The sequence below is a fragment of the Malus sylvestris genome, chromosome 5, assembly GCF_916048215.2.
Source record: "Malus sylvestris chromosome 5, drMalSylv7.2, whole genome shotgun sequence".
Lineage (NCBI taxonomy): Eukaryota > Viridiplantae > Streptophyta > Magnoliopsida > Rosales > Rosaceae > Malus > Malus sylvestris.
Window position 1 is genome coordinate 25,864,827 of NC_062264.1, and position 19,358 is coordinate 25,884,184.

A 19,358-nucleotide genomic window follows, 5' to 3' on the forward strand; every position below is an offset into this window, starting at 1 on the left:
ATGATCGTCATCCTTCCGTCCTTCGGGCGTTCTTTGAGCATTGGTGTTCAACGACTAACACACTTCACACGGCGCAAGGGGAGATGTCAATTTCACTGTGGGATCTTCACAGGATAGGAGGCTTGCAGATCCAAGGTAAGTTTTATGACGAGGTCGTTCCCAGTGCGGAGGAACTTTCTCTTTGCAATAATCGAGGATTGCCTCTGAGTTGCCGCTATTTGTTTTGGGCGTATCATAAGCTTTTCCAGGATGCTCCAGGTAAATCAGGCGTGAGGATTTCCTCATGGATCCGATTTTGGTACTGGGAGGCCATGAGGTATAAGAAGTCTTTGAAGAAAAGTGGCCGTAACAAGACCACTAGGCCAAAGGGAGACTCAGACCCGTTCGGTGTTATTGGCTCAACCAGGCACCGCTCTTCTGACGAGTTAAGAGTGTTTGAGGATCTTGGCATAGCATTAGAGCATGTGGATGAGTCTTACCTAACTGCTTTCTTAGCTTGCTGGCTTTGTAAGTTTGTTTTCCCGACAGGCGATGTCAACTTAGTTCGTCCTAGAGTTTTCAAAGTTGCTAGCAAGATGGCTGCAGGTGAGTCTTTTAGCCTTGCTATTCCGGTCTTAGCCAACATTTACAATGGCTTGAGCGTTGTTTCGAACTCGGCAAGCACGAAATATCGTGCTGCGGTGCTTCCTTACCACTATGTGTATGGTTGGTTGGGTGAATATTTGGCACTCATTTTTCTTTGTTGACTCTAGACAAGTCAAGGCTTTCTTCATCGACTGGAGCCAAGCCGGGGCCTTTGATGACGAAGTATTCTGGCGTGCTCTCCGCGAAGAGCCTTGATGATTTGCAGGCGCGAGCGCTATTTAAAAGTTGTGAAGATTTGAGGATGGACCCCTTAGCGAGAGTTGGCCCGGTGCGGTGATGCATCGTAGACAATTCGCATCTCTGCTTCTCAGACTTGTCTTATCTTATAAGTCTTCGCTCGAGGTTTGTTTCTTTGCGGCAAGAAGACCGATGCATTGTTCAGCCATACAGTCCCTACCGTTTCAGCATGCAATTTGGTTTTGTCCAAAACGTGCCAGGCAAGCTGAAGGAAAAGAACCAATTGGCATCCTTGCAAGCCATGTACATGCATTGGGAGTCTTGTACCCGTGCATGCACAAATGCTGTTATCACGCTGCCAGCCAAGGACGAGTTCAAGAGTAATCCAGTGACCCGTGTTTACGCACGTTGGTGGTCAAAGGTACATTATAAGAACTTGGGGATAGCAAGTGATACCAATTCTTCTCACTCAGGCAATGATATGTCGACAGAGGGTTGTCCTGTGGTTCCTATGCAACTGGTACCTCTTGATTGCGCGAGTGCGGCTCCCTTACAAGATAGACCTGTAGCTTTAGCTCCTCAACGCCCATGCTTATTTCCTTGACATCCGGATGCTTTTGAAGAGGCGGGAGATGAAGTTGATTCGCACGAAGATGGATTTATTTTGTAGCAGCGTCAACAAGTTTCAAACAAACAACCACTTGAGGATGCTCAGGTTGACAGCGATGTCAATTTTCGTCATAAGAAGAAAGAAGTGTTTAGACCTTCTCAATTCGATGACCGTGTGCCATTTGAAAGAGATGTATGTACTTCATTTTTTTTTTCTCGTGATTTCTTCTGCTTTCATCATTTTGGCTTTCGTTTCTAACATCTTTCTTTGTCTTCTTTAGGCTGGGCCTTCTCGTCCTTTTGATTTGGCAACTGCAAATGTTTATTCCTATACGGAGATGCTATTTGCAGGCGACCTACCTACAGACAGGGAGATCGGGGATCCGCCTGGCCCAGAGCTTGTTCCAAATCCGTCGAACTTCCCGAGTTTGCCATGTGTAGGTGAAGGTATGCAAGAACCCGTCATGTGTCCAACACATTTGCCAGCTAGCTCTGAGATCTCTTTGAGAGGCCCGAACCTTAGCGGTACTGAGCAAGTCATCCATCGCATCAGTCTTGGCGCGGCAATGGAAATCAAGAGCCATATAGAGAAAAGGATTTCTAAATGCCCATTGGAAGACCTTACATTGCTCAATGAGGATTTGTTGAAGCTTGTTTCTATGATTGACAACCTTAACGTTGATTCTTCATCTTTGAAGATCAAGATTGCCGAACTTATGGCCGCATCGACTGAGTATTCTTCCTTGCGTGCTATTTCCTTGGAGAAGTTTAGTCCAGATGTTAGAGCTCATCAGCTAGCGACAATAAACTTGTCACTGGCTCAAGTCCAGTCTTTTCAGCAAGCTGCTTCGGGAGATTATCAAGTTACAGAGACTTCTTTAGCTTCTGTCCAGGCGCGTCTAGATGCGTTGGTGCGAGAGCAAGAGCAGTTGGTAATCGAAGCATCGCAACTTGAAAGTGTTCTCGCGGAGCAAGGAACTACACTTTCTCAATGCCAAGAGGAGATTTCACGCTTAGAACGAGAGAAAGGCAAGACTATGGAGTTGCCCATCTTGTCTCTCACCGAGGTAGAGACTTTGAAGACTTTGGAAGGCTTGCTTGAAGATCACCTTCGTAGTTTTAGAGGCTTAGTTTTCAAGTAGTATCTTCTGTTTTTTTCTTGTAATCAGGCTTTGGAGCCGACTCCTTCTTTTAAAGAAATAAAGTATTTGCATTTTTGAATTTACTCTTCATTTTTCAAAGTGTTTTTTTTTTTAGATGGTGTGACTGTACTTGAAGTTTTGACGTTTCAAGTTGCCTACGTACCCTCGGTTGAGGAGGGATTAAGTCATAACGTAGTTCAATGCCGTGCGCAGTTTATGCTCTTGCGGGCCAGGAGTATGGCGTTTGTTTTAGGGGAAGTAGCGCTTCAAGAATCTGCCATTGATAGGGTCGATCTTCAAGCCGTCTTCTGCCATGATTAAGTAGGCACCGTTGGTGTAGACTTCTTGTAATACGCATGGCCCGTCCCACTTTGATGTGAACTTGCTTTTTGTCTTGTGAGTTGTGATGATAGGCCTACGCAATGCGAGGACGAGATCTCCAGTTTGGAAAGACCTTGGGCGGACCTTCTTGTTGAATGCCTTGGATAGCCGTGCTTGGTAGCATTCCAAGTGTTGTTGAGCTTCGAGCCTTCTTTCGTCGAGTGCTTCCAACTCTTGAAGGTGCAGCTTTGCATTCTCTTCATCAGTCAAGCCTTCTTGTATAGCCATTCTTAGTGAGAGGATTTGACTTTCGAACGGTAGAACAGCTTCCACGCCATATACAAGAGAATAAGGCGTAGCTTAGGTATGAGTCATATGTGTCGTCCGATATGCCCAAAGTGCTTCGCTTATTCTTTCGTGTCAGTCTCTCTTTGTTCGGCCGATCACCTTCTTTAGGAGATTGCACAATGTTTTATTGAATGTTTCTGCAAGACCGTTGGCCGGAGCATGATACATGGAAGACTTGTGCTGTTTAAACTTGTATTTCTCGCAGAGCTCATCCACGAGTCGGTTGGAGAATTGTTTTCCGTTGTCAGTGATGATGTAGCGAGGTACACCATATCGGTGGATGATATGCTCCTTGATGAAACGGACGACAGTTTCCTTCTTTACTTCCCTTAGGGGTATGGCTTCAGCCCACTTGGAGAAGTAATCTGTTGCAGCTAGGATGTAAGCTTCTCCTGCAGATGACTTTGGAGTAATTGGTCTTACGACGTCCAATCCCCATACATCGAATGACCATGAAACAGCTGTAGGGTGTAATGGTTCAGGTGGTTGATGTATGAAGTTGGCGTGGAATTGGCAGGCTTGGCACCTTTTGGCATGTTCCAGGCAGTCCTTCACCATGCTTGGCCAGTAGTAACCCATTCTTTTGAGCTAGAAATGTAGCTTTGGTCCAGATTGATGTGCCCCGCACACGCCTGAGTGTGCTTCTTCCATGGCTTGATTGGCTTCTTCCTCACCTAGGCATATCAGAAGTACTCCTTCGAAAGAGCGCCGATAGAGTGTTTCTTTGTAGTAGAGGAAGCGAGGTGCTCGTCGACGTATTTCAGAGCGGTGTCTAGAATCATCTGGAAGTTTTCCATGCTCTAAATAGTCGATCAGCGGTTGTCTCCACTCTTCAACATCGACTGGAAGTACTAAGATGACATTTGTATCATCCAGTAGCATTTCAGTGACGAGGGGGATCACCCATCTTTGACAGACTGGCACGTCTGCAGCTTCGTCTTCTCCTAATGTCATGTTTGAGGCTAGGTTGGCAAGAGCGTCTGCCATTTGATTTTCTTTTCTTGGCACATGTTCTAGTGTTACAGCCTCGAACCTTTGTAGCAATTGAGTTGCCAACCGAAAGTATGGGACAAGATCATCTTTCCTCACCTCATATTCAGTCAAGAGTTGATTGATTATGAGCTTGGAGTCGCCATATACCTCGAGGGCTATGATTTCCATGTTGATCGCCATTTGGAGCCCGATGATCAGTGCTTGGTACTCAGCGACGTTGTTGGAGCATAATTCGCTTAGTTGGAAGGAATAAGGTAGTATTTGCCTTTGTGGCGACATGAATACTACTCCTGCCTCCGCTCCATCCGCTCGTGCATATCCGTCGAAGAACATCGTCCATGTTGGGAAGATGTCGATGTAGAACACGTCCTCGTCAGGCAAGTCGTCTGAGATTTTCCAATCAGCTGGGATTGGGTGATCGGCAAGAAAGTCTGCTAGCACTTGCCCTTTGACAGCTTTAGCTGGGACATAGATAATCTCATACTGATTAAGAAGCAAAGCCCATTTAGCAAGTCGTCCTGTCAAGACTAGTTTGGACATGACGTATTTGACCGGGTCAGCTTTAGCAACCAAGTGGATAGTGTAAGCATGCATGTAATGCCTGAGCTTCTGGATGGCGAACACCAAGGCAAGGCACATCTTTTCTATTGGGGAGTAGTTCAACTCGGCGCCGGTGAGAGTTCGGTTGAGGTAGTAGAGTGCTCCTTCTTTCTGGGATTCATTCTCTTGCGCCAAGAGTGCTCCAACTGAACTTTCCTGAGCGGTGATGTACAATATGAGTGGTTTCCCTGGCACAGGCGCCCCCAAGACAGGTGGACTTGACAAATACTTTTTTATGCTTTCAAAATCGTTGTAGCATGCTTCGTCCCATACAAACGGAACATCCTTCTTCATGAGTCGGCTGAACGGTTGACAACGCCCTGCAAGGTTGGAGATGAAGCGTCTGATGAAGGCTAGTCGTCCTTGTAGACTTTTCAGCTCGTGCAGGTTTCTTGGCTCAGCATGCTTTGAATGGCCTTGTTTTTTTATTGGTCCACTTCAATACCACGGTGCTTGACAATGAAGCCCAAGAACTTTCCGGAGGTGATGCCAAACGCACATTTTAACGGGTTCATCTTGAGGTTGTATTTTCGCAACCTTTCGAACACTATTCGCAAATCCTTCAAGTGATCTGATCTTTTCTTTGTCTTGACCACCACATCGTCTACATAACATTCTACGTTTTTGTGTAGCATGTCATTGAAGATTTTCTGCATTGCACGTTGATATGTAGCTCCAGCGTTCTTCAGACCAAAGGGCATCACCTTGTAGCATTAGATACCTTTTGGAGTACAAAAGGCTGTTAATTCCTCGTCTTCGAGAGCCATGCGAATTTGATTGTATCCAGAAGAGCCGTCCATGAATGACAGTGCCTAGTGGCCAGTGGTTGCGTCCACCATGATTTCGATGATTGGCAAGTGGAAGTCGTCCTTCAGGCAAGCGTCGTTGAGGTCCCGGAAGTCTACACAAACGCGTATTTGTCCAGATTTCTTAAGGACGATGACGATGTTGGAGATCCACTTGGGGTATTGAACCTCTCGAATGAAGCCTGCTTCGATTAGCTTGTCAATCTCTGCCTCGATTTGTGGAATGAGCTCGGATCGATAGCGCCTTTGAGTTTGCTTTATCGGTCGCGTTCCAGGCTTGACTGCAAGATGATGCACAGCGATGACAGGGTCAAGGCTGGGCATTTCTTTATAGGTCCAAGCAAAGACGTCTTTGTATTCTGATAGCAGTTGGTAATACTCCTCTATCTCGTCCGCACTTAGCAGCGCACTTACGAAGATAGGTTTCTGCTCCTCTTTTGTGCCTAAGTTGAGCTCCTTGGGATCATCAACCATGGCTTGCCCCCATCCTCAAGTTGTGGTGGCGCAGCAGTGACATCTTCTTCAGGGATCTCGTCTTCTTCGCCTTCTTGGATCGTGATGTGGAAGACATCTTGGACTTCCTCTTCAGTGCCATCCTTTCGGGTGTTGTAGTTACGAACATCTATGCAAGCGCGGAGTTCCCCTGATTTTTTAAAGGTAACATTTAAGTTTCGTCCCGAGTCCATGACCTCTTGAATTAGATCACCTTCGATCATGTTGTCAATCTCAGCTTCATCCAGGCTTGAAAGTGTATTAACAATGGTTTCCTGCCCCCTTTTCGACTGGTGAATTTGTGGATGCGACGTAGGCTTTATACGTAATTTCTTTGAAGCGACATGAGTCCATCCTTCAACTTCGCTTGACTTGGAACATGCCATCAGCGGTTGAGGCGACGACTTTGGGTTTAAAGAAACAGAAGTGACGTCTTCCTTATGGATTTCGTCTCATTTGCCTTTTTGGATTGTGACGGGGAAGATGTCTTGGATCTCCCCTTCAGTGTTATCCTCTTGGGCTTGTTGGCATGAAGATTGTCCAGTGTGGATGATGGTGCGCCTTCTTACTTTCAGTGGTCCATTTGTGTCAACCTCCAAGATTGTTTGGCGCTTCATCCTTGAAGGAATTGAGCTTCGAATATCGCCTTTTTTCTGCTAGCCTATCGAGCTTTTCTTCCTTTGACATTGTCTCCCTATTTCTAGAAAGCTTCCTGTTGTCTTCAAGTCTTTCCAAAGTCAACCGACGAGAGGGAGAGCTGGCCGTGTGGCTTTGCTTCTTAGGTTTTGACAACCTTTCAAAAACAGAGCTTTGGGATGTTGGCATGTTAAGCCTTTTGAAGATGGAGGTTCTGTTTTGACCACCAATACAATCCAGTGCTGACGTTCTGGGTCTTGAACGATTCATCCTATCGAAGACTGACGTCCGAATGGCGGACTTAGGCTCCTCTTGATCTTGTTCAATGCTCACGCTGATGTGTTGAGTGCTAGCATTTTTTGCTTTGCTTGAAATCTTCACGGGTGCATTTGGTGTGAAGCCAAGTCTAGCTTTGTCGTTGTCAACTCCGTAACCATGCTTCTTCAACTTCTTTTGAGTCTTAGTGAGGTCACGTTCTTTATTGTTAACGGTGTTTGAAACCTTCTTTCCAGGATTCGAGGAAGAAGCGAAGTCGTACCCAGCTTTCGACATGAGTTTGTAGGCGTTTGGATCAAAACCTTCTTCGGTCCTCTTGGTTGGGTGAAAGCTTGGTTCCACCCCCTTTGGTAGAGCTTTTATGAAGCCTTGTGGTAGTCTTGCAACCTTAGCGTCGCCTAGCTGTGTCAGATGTAAAATTGCATTCGTCTTGAGCAACTTTACATTATCCATATGCCGTTGTGCGTCGGCTTTGCTTACTCCAGTTTCGAACGGAGATTGACCATTCTTTCTTCTCGACATCGGAATGAATCGGAAGATGGGTGTGTTTGGTCCATTTGAGGGCGTCCTACTCCCTTTGGTTGTTGCAGGTTTAGCAAGCTCATCATCGCTCTTGCTTGAGACAGCATGGCTTCTCCTTCTTGCTTCTTAGGCATGGATTGCCACTCCTGCTTTTTAGGTGTTGCTTTGCCCGTGGATTTGATCACTTTTGGAAGAGCTTCGGGCACCATGTCTTCATCCATGTAGAACTTGGCGTCTGCGAAATGTGATTCGGCTTCGGTGAATGGTTTGGTGTCGCCATAGATCACCTTCACTCCTTCTCGGTAGAATTTTAAGCATTGGTGAAGGGTGGACGGTACTACTCCATTCGCATGGATCCAAGGCCTTCCTAAGAGCAAGCCGTAGGAAGTTCTTGCATCAATCACGTGGAATATCGTGCTTAACTTGAGTTCACCAATAGTCATCTCCACTCGGATCATGCCCATCGCTCTTTGTCCTCCTTGATTAAAACCTTGGATTAGTAGACGACTTAGGGACAGTTCATCCACCTTGATGTCGATTGTAGCCATTGTTGACTTTGGCATGATGTTGATGGCTGATCCACCATCCACAAGCATGCGGTTGACTTTGTGCTCCCTTACGTACCCCGAGACAAAGAGAGGACGGTTGTGAGGCTTTGATCCTAGTAGTAAATCTTCGTCAGTGAAGTTGATTGCATCATAGGTGGCACAACATGTGGCGCATTCATGTGGTCGAAGCTTCAAGCCTTCGTCTTTGCTTTCTTGCGCTTCGTGGTCATTGGGACTTTTCAAGACCGCTGCTAATGTTCTTCGCATCTTCTTTGGCAATCGTAGCGCTTCCTCGATGCTAAAGTGTGTTGGCAGACCTTCTTCGAGCGTGAGAGTTTTTTCTCCCTCAGTGGTGATAGCTTTGCCTTTTGAAGGTTCTTCCATTTCTACTTCGACCATGTGGCATGCAGCGATAGTGCACTGTTGGAAAAAATCATTCGGGAAGTACTCGTGCAAGGAGACAGGAATGTGTGGCTCTTGCTCCATAGGTTCCCCAGCATACGTTGGCTTAGCAGCTTTTACGTTTCTTTTGGGCTTCCTACTGTTGCGGCGACGGTGCTTTCTCACTTGTTCCACCTTTGGTCTTGTGGGTTGTGGTTTTGGTTTCCTTGTTTTTTTGTAGGTCACCAATGTCCATCCTTCTTCATCATCGGTATGTGCATCTTGTTCGTTTACCCCCGGCGATGGTTGTGCAGAAGGTATCGTGCAACTTGAGCATTGATAGGAATGGTCAGGTGTTGCTTGGAGAGGCACGGGATCGAAAGATCCAAATGCAATTGTAGTAGTATGTGTTGCGACCGTGTCTTCGAGGTCGAGCTCGATTCGCCCTTGTTGTGCTAGCTTCATGATGAGCTCTTTGAGGACGAAGCACTTACCCACATGATGGCTCACGATTCGATGGTACTTGCAGTATTTAGGATCGTTTATGCGATTCATTTCTTCAGGCTGCTTCCATTCGGGTAGCTCGATTACCTTCTTTTCCAGCAAGTCGTCTAACATTGCATCCATGTCTGAGTTAGGAAAAGGGTACGCCTTCTGCTCCAATTCCCTCAAGGTGTTTTTGTACCTGTCTTGGGTGCGAGGAGGCTCACCTTTCTTTATCTCATTTGTTTTGGTTTTGGAGGAGATCTTGATAGGCGCGGAGGCGGTCTTAACGGGCGCAGTGCTGACGGTGAACGCTTCCTTGGGGGGGTTTCATCCCAGTCTTGTCTACATTTGGGGAGAACACCTTATCCTTCTTGAAGTCGGTGATCAGCTCTTTCTTCCCGTGATGGGCAATACTTAGCTCCATGTCGTAGGCACGGGTGGCTAACTCTTCAAAGGTCCATGGTTTGATGCCTTGAAGGATATAGTGTAACCCCCATTGCATGCCTTGGACGCACATCTCTATTGAAGAGATCTCCGAGAGTCTGTCCTTGCAGTCGAGGCTTAGATTGCGCCATCGGTTGATGTAGTCCACGACTGGCTCATCCCTCCATTGCTTTGTGCTCGTCAGCTCTAGCATGCTCACAGTGCGGCGGGTGTTATAGAAGCGGTTGAGGAATTCCCTTTCCAATTGCTCCCAGCTGTTGATGGACTCAGGCTCTAGGTCCGTGTACCACTTAAAGGCATTTCCTTTCAGCGAGCGTACAAACTGCTTGGCGAGGTAATCTCCTTCTGTCCCCACGTTGTTGCAAGTTTCGACGAAATGTGCAACGTGCTGCTTTGGGTTTCCTTTTCCATCAAACTGCATGAACTTTGGTGGTTGATAACCCCTTTGCATCTTCAGGGCGTCAATCTTTTTGGAGTAAGGCTTTGAGTATAGTATGGAGTCATGTGAACTTCCTTCGTATTGCGCCTTGATGGTGTTGGCGATCATCTTCTGCAACTGCTGGATAGAGAGAGATCCCATGAGTGCCGCTGATTGGTCCGGCTTTAGCTTCTCTTCGACTTTTTCCGCAGGAGGCTCCTCATCCTCGTCGTTTTCTTTCTTTACTAGATTACCCTTTAGGTCGAGTTTCTCGTCTTGCTGCGCCTCCAATTGGTTAACGAGTGCAGCGATTTGTGAGTCTTTTTCTTCCACAATTCGTGTTAGCCTTGCGATTGCTTCATTCATATGAGCCAACTGCTCATCGATTGAAGTCGCTCCAGTGGTCATGACTTGCAAGGCTGAGCTGCCGTTTGAGTCGGCATCGGAAAACATGGAACCAGAGTATTTCCTTGGGCTTTCCTCCCTTGGCGCCCTTAGCGAGGCCAGGGTGATCACAGGTTCGTGCCTCAGGTGCCCTTGTTCCTTCGGCGGAGTTGATGCAGGGGTATAAGAGGTGGTAGAAATAGCTCTTGCCTTGCTTCGAGTTGTGACGCCCGAAGTGACACCACCTGCGATGATGACGCTCTTGTTCCTTGCATTGGCTGCGAGAACAACTTGAGCCTTCTTTGATGACATTTATGCTTTTTGCGGTTTCAAAGATAGAGATGAGAGGTAGAGATGGTCCCACTGGGCGTACCAAATTTGTAAACACGGAAATTCCTGCGATGAACGAGACAAGAACACGTGTACAAAATAATATTTGTATTGATGATTTAGGGTTACAATCTCTTCTACAAACTTAGCCTCTGATTCTATCTTTGTAATGGGTAGCTTTGATGTTGTTGATTCAAAGGGCCGTCGGGGCTTGATCTTTAGGATGAACGGATGATGAATGATGAACACTTTCTTCAAGGGTCGTCTGGGCTTGATCTTGAATTAGTGGAAGTTTTTTCGAGGGCCGTTGGGGCTTGCCTTGAAGGAGGATTTTGACGAAGAACCATTAGGGCTTTCTTGATTCTTCGGGATTTGCTTGAGAGTTTTAGAGTTTCGAGGCTTCAAGGCTTTGGTGTGATGTGAATTCTCTTCCAATTTGGGAGTAGAGAGAAAATGTCTAAGATCCTCTATTGCTTAATGGAGAAGCCTATTTATAGGCTTTGAGAATGAATCAACACCATCCATTTGTTTGGTGAAGTAAGTGGATGTTATAGGTGGGATGAGTGTGTGTTGTAGGTGAGGTGAGTGTATGATCTAGGTGAAATGAATGGGGGGTTGTAATTTTAATACAATTTTCAATACCTATTTCACCAAAATTTCAATGTCTACAAGTGTATTTAACACAATACGTTGAAATGAGGCAAAAATTATTTATTGATATCTCCGATAAGTTACCAATATGTACATATACATGAGTCAAAATAAACAAACAAGAAAGAGCCTTTATAAAGGTTGCTTAGGAGAAGTCTCAGCGGTAGGTAGAGCCCCAGAAAGAGAAGGCACCGGAGGGTGATCATTCGGAGCCTCAGTACTGGACAGAACCACAGAAGGAGGAGGCATCAGAGGTTGATCATTTGGAGCTTCATTACGCGGTACAGCCCCAGAAGACGAAGGCAATAAATGCCTTTGGAATAAACCCACAAACCTCTGATGATAAAGTAAAATCTGACCATCAGATTCCTGCATCTAGTCAAGCTTCCTCTTCATGTTTGTAGCATAGTCATGTGCGAGTATGTGCAACTGCTTATTCTAATGCTTGAGCCCTCTAATCTCCTGTTTGAGACTTATCACTTCAGCCGCCAATGATTCAACTTGGCGGGTTCGAGCAAATAGGCGTTGGGCCATATTAGACACAAAACCTGCACACTGAACACTGAAAGCCAGGGAATCCTTAACAGCCAACTCATCAGATCGTTTGGAAAATAGTCTGTTATCTTTGGGAGTGAAAAGGTTCCTGGCCACCACCGCAGCGGTCATATCATTCTTCATCACAGAATCTGCAACGGTAAGAGGACCAGTAGGGGATAAGAAGGATGGGCGCCATATGTTGTCTTGAGGAGACATAGCTGCCTCTTCACCAAAGTTCAAGTCAAAACGACGGTCGGATGGGCCAGACATTTTCAGAAATGATGAAGGAGAAATGAGGTCCAATAAATCTCTGAAGTACAAAAATAAGGGGAAAATTCCTACAAGCAATAACTCTCTGAATGTACTTCTTTCACACAATTGGTGCCCTTATAAAAGAAAGGGCAACATGGCCGTTGTTTCAAAAATCGAAGAGGCACCACTCTCCGGATTTCGAAGAGGCACCACTTTCCACACGCAACATCAGCTTCTCGGGTACCACAGATAACTTTGTCAAAGATCTCTGACAAGGTTTAGACACACAAATTTTGAAGGTCCAGCTACCCTACTATTACCCACAAGGGTAAAGGAACAACACCACTCTTCGGATTTCGAAGAGGCACCACTTTCTACACTTAACATCAGCTCCTCGGGTACCACAGATAACTTTGCCAAAGATCTCTGACAAAGTTTAGACACATAAATTTTGAAGGTCCAGCTACCCTACTATTACCCACAAGGGTAAAGGAATAGCACCACTGCTTGATAACAGGAAAGTCCCTATGTGTGTCAACCTCCGTGCTCCATGGCAAGGCAGACTGGCAAAAATGCCCAACCTTTACTCACATTCGAGAAAACACTCCCAACAAGATTGCTTGCTCAAAATCAAAGAGGAACCACTCTCCGAATCTCGAGAGCCAGACTCCCAACAGGATTACTTGCTGAAAATCGAAGAGGCACCGCCCTCCGAATCTCGAGAGCCAGACTCCCAACAGGATTACTTTCTTAAAAATCAAAGAGACACCGCTCTCCGAATCTCTAGAGCCACACTCCCAATAGGATTGCTTTCTCAAAAATCGAAGAGGCACCGTTCTCCGAATCTCGAGAGCCAGATCCTCGACTTGATTGCTTGTTCGAAAATCGAAGAGGCACCGTTCTCCGAACTTCGAGAGCCAGATTTCCTTGGATAAAGCTTGTCTGCAATCTTCACACGCAACATCAGCTTTCCAGATACCACAGACCACTTTTTCAAAGTGCTCTGACAAAGTTAAAACACGTGAAGCTTGCAGCTCCCACTACATTGCTATGACCAAGAAGGGTAAAGGAATATCATTACTACTTGTTGTTAGGGAGACTCCTATATATGTCGACCTTCGTCCTCCACGGACAAGCAGCTCTGCAAAAGTGCTCAACCCTTCCTCATATCTGAGAGGGCACTCCCAACGAAGCCTCTCGAAATACTCAGCTTTCTTCCCCCCCCCCAAATAATACCTATGCAAATCAGCCACACCAGAGCAAGAGTATCCCATATCATGCTTTTTCCCTGTCTTTTCCTTTGCCCTTGTTCTTACCAGCAAGACAAGGAGAAAGAGAGCAATCAGTCAGCACTTGGAATCAAGCTTCCAGTCAGGAACTGACTGCCTGGAACCCCTTGCCTGATTACTTACCTCTCAAGTACTCATCTTTAGCATCTTATGCTTCCCACATCTGCCTGAGGAACAGATAGGGCAAGTGAGAATGATATAAGGAAGCATGTGGAGACAAGCGTAACAGAACACATTCCGATACATCCACTACTTTGTCAACAGCAAAAGTATCCCATATCACCAGGGTCGAACGTACTCTAGATTTGATGGACTTGTTTTGACCCTCAAATTCTTGAGTCGACCTTATACTCTGGAGGAAACCAGAAAACCCTTCAGCCCAGTTCAAGAATAAGTCTGTGGAAAGTTACTTCTTCAAAAGCAAAAGTATCTTATATCATCTCTTCTCATTTTTCTTCTCTTTATCCTTCATGTTGCCTGCAAGATAGGGAGAATGAGAACAATCAGCCGGAACTCGAAATCAAACTTCTGATCTGGGACTGATTGCTTACTTTGTCTGTCACCTCTTTCGGCAAATCTCCTAGCTCGGCGACTTGGGGGACTCCTACTACATGGTTTGTATCGCGCTTGACCAAGCCTGAAACTACAAGTAAGCTTCAAGTGAAATTGATACATTACCTTGTGCATCTCCACCAGTTAAAGATACCACCCCTGGATGGAGGAAGAGTACTTCGAGAGAAGATGCCACATCTACCTATGAGACAGATAAGGCAAGTGAAGGCGATACCACACTTCGGTACTTAGAAGTTTCGTGATTACTCAGCGGCTTGGATCTTACAAGTCCCCAACCGAGGAGCTTCCCTCACTCGGGAACTTAGGGGAGCACTGTTTGTACCATACTTGACCAATCCCAAAACTACTGAGCATCGGTCAACGTTATACCGTCAAGGACCCAGAAGAGTTTCCCTCCAACTGGGAGGCCAATCACAATGCGACACGTGTCAACATCAGAAGCCAATCACAACACGACACGTGTCAATGTCAGAACAAAGCTTGAAACTCTTCTATAAAAGGAGATCATTCTCCCACAATATTTCCTAATGTCATTTGTACTAAATCATTCACTAGTACTCACTAAAAGAGAGCTTGAACCTATGTACTTGTGTAAACCCTTCACAATTAATGAGAACTCCTCTACTCCGTGGACGTAGTCAATCTGGGTGAACCATGTACATCTTGTGTTTGCTTCCCTGTCCCTATCCATTTACATACTTATCCACACTAGTGACCGGAGCAATCTAGCGAAGGTCACAAACTTAACACTTTCTGTTGTACCAAAGTCCTCACTGATTTTGTGCATCAACACAAAGAAATAAGGAAAGGGCTTTAAATTTTCCAAGACATCAAAGGAAAGTGCCTTTCCTTGCCAAAATACAAAAAGGAATCCCTCCAAGGCAAAGACAAGTCTTCAAGTTTCCCAAACCAAGAGGGAAAACACCCCCTTGGCCGAAAAAAATGGAAAGGAAAAGAAAGAAAAAAATACAAATTCTACTTACCCAAGGACAAGCATTAAATCTTTCCAAAACCTTGAAGGAAATCACTAAAACTTTCCAACATCTTGAAGGAAATCACCCTCATTACCAAAATTGCAGAGATTCCTACCTAAGGGAGGAAAAGCATTTTTTCTCGTACCCACAAGGAAAAAATTCTAGTCCCAAAATACACCAAATGTATTTTGTCAAAAAATTATGGAAAATCAATATGCTCAATAAGTATGTGCCGATTTATCCATTTTCAAAATTTTCATTCAAGATCAAGCCTCTACGGCCCTTGAATTAAATTTTCATTTCATTCAAGATCAAGCCTCTACAACCCTTGAAAAAAAATTCATTTCATTCAAGACCAAGCCTCAACGGCCCTTGAAAAAATGTTTCGTCCAAGAAATACGCCTCAACAGACCTTGACGAAATTCATCATTTCAATTCAAAAAATATGCCTCAACTGCCCTTGAAGAAATGTTTTGTTAAAAAAATACGCCTCTATGGCCCTTGAAGAAGCAAACTAATTCAATATCAAGTCTTGACGACCCTTGAGTTAGAGCATTCACATTGCAGGACTTCAAAACATGTGACAAGCACATGCCCACAACGCGCCTTGAAGTGGTGGCATATGACTAGGGATGGGCAAAATACCCATGGGTTTGGGTAACCACGGATACCCGCCCATTTAAAGTTCACGGTTACAGTTATAGGTAACCATTTAGACGAACAAACAGTTATGGGCATGACTATTTATTCGTGAAATTTAAATGGGTGGTTATGGGTATTACCCGCAGTTATAACGGGTATCCATCAGTTATGGGTATTACCCGTGATTATAATGGGTATCCATTTACCCATTTAATTTAATATATGTAAAATTAAAAAAAAAATTAAAAACCCTAAATTTTCAATCTCTCCGCCAGACTCAGAGTCTCAAACGCCTCGTCCCCCGCTCATCTCTCCCTCCTCGTTGCCCTCTTTCTCATCTCCGCCGCTCATCTATCTTTCCTCGCCGCCCTCTTTCTCATCTACGCTTCTCATCTCTCTCTCATCGCTGCTCATCTCTCTCTCCTCGCCCCTTAAGGTGCGTTTTACCCTTCCAATTTCATACTTATCTGATTAATTATTGATTTATTTGTTTATGAATGCTTATAAGATAGTTTCCTTCGTTTTTGCCTCTATGAAAATGATTCCATTAGAGAGCTCTGTGTGTGTGTGTGTGCGTGATCTTATTGCTTCTAGGAAATCAAATTCTTCTTGAGCTCTTATTTAATTCATTCTTCGTGATCGAAAGATGATATAGGGACGCTAAAAGCCTAGAATCTTTTTTCACACTATTAGTCATCATCTCGTCCATCTATAACCTTGCATGACCTGTCCTTTGCTGTATCTGGGGGATGCAACTGAACCACACAGAAATGGATTAAAAGTTGGTCAGCTCTCTTATCTCTTTATTTCCTTATATTAGTTGGTTTTGCATAATGCCATTTTGTTAGTAAAGGAACAGTTGATTGAGTGGTGTTTTATATTAGTTGGTGTTTTATATCAGTTGGTTTTGAATCTTCATTCGATTATTCTAAAGGAACAATTGCAAGTGCCATTTTGTATCAGTTGGTGTTTTACATCAGTGGTGTTTTATATTAGTTGGTATTTAAATTAGTTGGTGTTTTACATCAGTTGGTTTTGCATAATGCCATTTTGTTAGTAAAGGAACAATTGATTGAGTGGTGTTTTATATTAGTTGATGTTTTATATCAGTTGGTTTTGAATTTTCCACCATATGCCATTACCTCTTTTTGTTTCATTTCAACTAGTTCCAAGATGGAGACTCAAAGCGAGAACCAAGATAATGAACCAATTAATCTTGATCAAGAATTGGACCAAAGTGAATCAAGCTTTGATGACACAGGTAGGTAGAGAAAAATAACCTCAGTTGTCTGGCAGCATTTTGAGGAAAAAAAATTTTGTGGGGAGGTGAAAGCTGTCTGTAACCATTGTAAAACTAGGCTAGCATCGGGCTCCATTATTGGTACTTCATCTTTACGTTCACATGTTAGAACATGTCCTATATTGACAATAAAGAAAAAGAGTCCAGTTATAACTGTGATGAGTCTGTTAAACATGGTGCATATAGTTTTGATGAAGGTAATGCTAGGAAAAAGCTAGCTTATATGATTATCTGACATGAGTATCCTTTATCTATGGTCGACCACTTGGGTTTTAAAAGGTTTTGCAATTCATTGCAACCCTTATTTAAGGCTATTTCTAGAAGTACTATCAAGAGGGATATTATGAAAGTATTTGAATGCGAAAATGGAGAGACCATGAAGTTGTTGCAAATGAACAAGAGTAAAATTGCAATCACGACTGACATGTGGACTTCAAGTAATCAGAAGAGAGGGTTTATGGCTATCACTTCTCATTTTATCGATGCTTCATGGACGCTTCAAAGTCGAATTCTAAGGTAATTTATCGAACTATTACTAGCTATGTAAAAGCCATAATCTGTAATTTGAGCTTCTAAGTCTGTTTCTTTTTGTACTTGCTGAAGCTTTTTCTAGAGAGAGTGAGGTAACCATTCCATTTTGTTGACTCTTCAGTTTGAAAATGGGAACTGGGTTTTCTTAATTCGTCGAAATAAAGTGTCTGTTCTATTTTTTGGGACATTCTGGAACTAGGTTTCCTTAATTTGTCGAAATAAAGTGTGTTGGTTCTATTTTCTTGGAGATTTTGTAACTGAGATTTTAAGGTAATATAGTTTATTTTATGCTAGATCTTCACTTTTTGTTTCCTTTTTACATGTGCTTGTTGTGTATTTGAAAATTGACTTGTCACTTTCTGTTTCCTTTTTATGCTAGATCTTCACTTTCTGTTTCTTTTTTCCAGTTTGAGAAATATAGCCGAATAATGGTAAAATATAGCCAGTTTGAGAAATGACTTGTTAGATGTGCTTGCTGTGTATTTGAATGCTCATACTCGTTGGAGGAAGACAAGACTTTAAATGACTATTTCGAATTTAAAAATGTATCTTTGCTCGTTTATAAACTAAATGCTTGTCTTGTTTACTGATGGAAGAGATCATGCTTCTGTGTATTAAATTTTAGTGTTGGATTTATTGCCTAGCACACCATGTTACTCTGAGTTATGGTAATTAAGTGGTGTTTTATATCAGTTTTGCATATATTCCATGCCCACATAATGTCCAGACACTTTCTGCTATAATGATAGATTGCTTATCAGAGTGGAATATTGATGGTAGTTGTCTGCTCTCACAGTAGATAGCTGCTCTACAAATGATGCCATGATTGAGGATATAGTGACATATTGCAAGCTTTCACTTGTGTTAAACGGAGAATTATTTCATATGCGTTGTTGTGCTCACATACTTAATTTGATAGTTAAGGATGGATTGGATGTGATTAGGGATAGTATTGAGACTATTCGGAATAGTGTTGCATATTGGTCTGGGACAGCAAAAAGAGAGGAAAAATTTGTTGAGATAGCTCAACAAATGAAAATTAAGTTCTCTAGGAAGTTAGTCCTTGATTGTAAAACTAGGTGGAACTCGACGTATGTGATGCTTACCACTGCATTGGTATATAAAGATGTATTTCCTCGTTTAAAGCAGCGTGAGCCCTCATATAAAAATGTTCCAAGCGAAGAAGATTGGGCAAAGACTAACATGATTGCTAAAAAGTCGGAGATCTTTCACCAAGTGACTGAGTTATTTTCTGGGATCAAGTATCCCACATCAAATCTTTATTTTCCAAATGTGTGTCAGATTAGGATTGCAATCTGTAAGTCTCTTGAGTCTAACCATGTTGAAGTTAACTTTGTTTGTACCATACTTGACCAATCTCGAAACTACTGAGCACCGGTCAACGTTATACCATCAAGGACCCAGAAGAGTGATGTGAAAATTAACTTGACACACAAATTAAACCCTATGGATGACAATTGTAGTATATGAGCAAATAGGGATCGTTCTAAACCAGGGATTAACTAGGGATGCTAATCAATGTGAAACTGACTCAAGAACATAAAAACATAATGTAGAACACTAAACTAGACTCAATTAATGCAAAACTAGAGCTTAAAACACCTAAACAAACCAAAAACTCAAAACAGCAACTAAAAGACTCAAAACTGCCTTAAAACCACTTTCTGGGCAGTTTTGAGTACCTAACACTAATTAGGACGAAATTGGACTATAACTTGACTCAAAATGCTTAGAAACACAAACTAAATTGATTTCTAACTAATCTAACACTCTAAAATAAATGGGGGATTGATTTTGACGAAATTGAAACTTTAGAACTTAAACTTTGAAAACAAACCTAAAGCAAAACAGATTGTGATGAAATAGAATGATGAGAAACTAGTTAGAGGGTTCCTTATCCACACATGAACATATGCATACGATTCAATTTCCAATTACTCTTTCAACAAACCATGAATAACAATGCCCCAAATTAACTAGATTGAACCAATTAATTCTCAGATTTCCCTAGATTCATTGAATTGAATGGA

The 19,358-nt window shown here is 43.4% G+C and overlaps 1 pseudogene; it reads left to right on the forward strand.

Moving 5' to 3' along the window:
- Positions 1–17,012: 17,012 nt before the first annotated feature.
- LOC126622694 (zinc finger BED domain-containing protein RICESLEEPER 2-like) overlaps positions 17,013–19,358 on the forward strand; it is a 43,921-nt pseudogene continuing 41,575 nt past the window's right edge.